We start from the raw sequence: 2,979 nt of genomic DNA on the forward strand, positions 1-2,979 counted from the left end.
CTTGCCAGTCTGCTTTATACCTCAGGGCTGTGGACAGTCTCAAAGGAGCTCACAGCCATTCCACTCAGGGACCCATTCCAAGTCAGAAAGAAGCAGATACCGTGTATTATGATTTGGAGTCCATTGCTGAAAATAGGATATTGTGGCTTAAAGAAATATTTAGACATTACTTAAGCTAACTACTATGGGATTGAAATGGAGGTCTAAATGTTATGACTGGAGCTGAACTCATGTTTGCAAAGGCTTTTAACCAAGCTGGTAGCTTGCAGAACAAACTTCACTCTGGAGTAGAAAATGGACACACACACACACACACTCAGACACAAATGAAAACATAATTTACCTGAGCACAATTTTCTAATATTTCAAATTCTAATTGGCACTGCTGAGCTCATTAAATATAAACAACTCAGATCTAAATATTCAAGAGCTCTCACTGCCTCTGAGAATTTGAACCTGGATGTCAGGTTGTCTTAACTGTAACCGATAATCATAGACTGCCCCCAATTCTGACTTACGTCACTGGTAGACTGTAGCAGTGGAAAATTTCCCTAGAGCAACTCCACTCTTAAATATGATAACTCTTGAGTTTGTGCCTGTTCAAAGAAATCCGAAGCTCCCCATCCATGTGAAATGAGGAAGTCTGGCAGTGAGTGGAGAAGGCAGTGTCTCTGAAGAATGGAGGGCAGTGGGGGGGGGGGGGGAGGGGGGGGAGTCGGAGGGGTGGTTTGGGACTATGGCTTAAAGTTGTCTGCTCCAAAGTTGGAATCACTTTGAAGTCCTGCTTCAGCATAAGTTCATGTGAATTTCATAATAATTTTTATTCAAATCCTGAAGCATAATGGGTTCTTGGGGAAAACGTTAGTTGGTGATTTCTCACACTTGCTGGCCCATCCCCACGTGTGTGAAAGCTCACATTCCAGTTGAGAAGCAAGGGAAATAGTGGGGAAATGTTTTCTGCATGGAAAGTCTTTCATGACTGAAGTAAAATCATACCTAGGCCTCAACTGTTATGCAAGTTTCCTGCGCATATTCTTAGGCAGTAAGCAGAGGAGAATGTTGCCACATTGCTCTAACAGCCAAAATCTTCAGGGAGAGCTCTTGGTTATGTCTCCAAGAAAAAGTAGAAGTAGAGGAAGAAAGTGGGCCCACTGCTCTCTACTGTGCAGAATGATGCCCTCACTCCCTTGTAAGGACTGGGAGGCCAATAGAGATTAAGTCTTCAAAAAGAGGAATAAAGACCTATATGAGGACCTCTCCTTTCTTACCTCTGACATTGAGATTGGGTTGTCTTATATGTGTCTTATGAAGGCTTATACAGCCCACTACTTAGATGCTATAAATAAGATAAGGGAAGAGGAGCCATAAGAACAAAAATAAGGACTTGACCCGGTGGGTCTCAGGCTGATGTTTAAGCATAACTGGAACGATTTCCTCATTGTTGGTTCAGATCATCAATACAGCTAATGAGGGTTTGGAGGTAGAATTGGTTATTCCTAAATATCAGCCCAAAGTACATCTACTGGAAAATATGCCTTGTTTTGTTTATTTTATTCCAGGATGTTGAAATGAAGGAGCAAGTGATTGAATGGGATTTCGAGTCTAATATATTAGAGAGAATTCAAATATAAGGGAAGTAGCAGTGAAAAATTTAACTTCTCACTCTAACTCAGATGGGCAAAAATACCGTCCCCAAACCAGAGTTTGTGAAAAGAAATACTAAATACTCAATTCAATTTAAAACGTAACCCAATTAGATCATCTATTAATTCCTTTAGGTAGTTAATACTCAATTTCTCTGGAAAAAGAAAAGACTTGGTTTGAGTCACCTCTTCCCCTTTGCTTTTCTCCCTAAGTGATAACTAAATATTTGGGGTGAGGGGTGAGACAGGGCAGCATTGCTTTCCTTGGGCACAATGTCACTGCCCCACCCCTCACCTCAGTTACTAGGGCAATGCCCTCTTTCTACTTTGCTGTGCCTACCCACTTAGTATGTGGTATGGATTTGCGGTTGGGTGAGGTAGTGCACTCCCTGGTCTTTCTGACAGTCTCATGGATGAGATGAAGAAATGACTGGGCCCCACCTCAGAGCCATAGATCCCTCTGATATTAGGTTGTGAGGCTCACTTGGGCTCCATCTGGTGGTCTATTCTGTAGCTCTTTTATAAAGTCACCTGTCCCAACCAAAGCCATACCATATGCCAATCTCATACCAGATTGTCAACCATGTTCATGTCCTTCATATGACATATAAAAACCAAAAGTGACAAAGAAAGTGAAATCTGGGGTCTTTCTCCACAAGACGAGGCCCCAGATTGGTATGGATGATCAAAGCTCAGGGCTTAAAAACACGTCTGACATGGTCGTGTTCTCTAGTCAAACAATACCCTTTCTCTCTCCTCTTCTGTTATTTCTTCCCCTCCCCTTCTCCCTGCCATCTCTGGAAGCTTTCCCTCTGTCTGGCCTCCTTTTATGGCTCTGACCTCATTTTATACTTTAACAGAGACAGGTGTTTTCTCTACACAGAGTGAAAACTTTGCTGCTGATCCTCTAGGTTTGGTTATTGAAATGAAAAAAAAAATGAGGAAAACAGATTTTAAAAGTTCAGAAGATCATTTTTCAAGACAATGTTCTGGCTTACAAGGCACTTTCCTTACTGCATTATCCTATTTGCATATCAGAAGCAGAATGTCTCCTTCCTTTTTTCATTCTCACTGTAATAAATGGTTTCCTTTAGTTATAAATTCTAATCTTCCTTCAGCAGATGGATACTTGAGGTCTATTAGTGCCAAGCTTATGAGTTCACATATTTAGAAAGGGAAAAGTGGAAAATACATTAATGTTTCTGAGAGGTCAGATGCTGTATCCAGACTTCCTTCTTCCAGTTTCGACCCAGAGGGAAACAGTATGTTTGATGAATGATGGTAATAATGAGAGCAGTGGATTCTTGCCATACTTCCCCTCCTGGTACTTGCTGTG

This window comes from Myotis yumanensis, unplaced genomic scaffold (assembly GCF_028538775.1).
Source record: "Myotis yumanensis isolate MYYU_CA2020_CCGP unplaced genomic scaffold, mMyoYum1.0.hap1 SCAF_2, whole genome shotgun sequence".
Classification (NCBI taxonomy): domain Eukaryota; kingdom Metazoa; phylum Chordata; class Mammalia; order Chiroptera; family Vespertilionidae; genus Myotis; species Myotis yumanensis.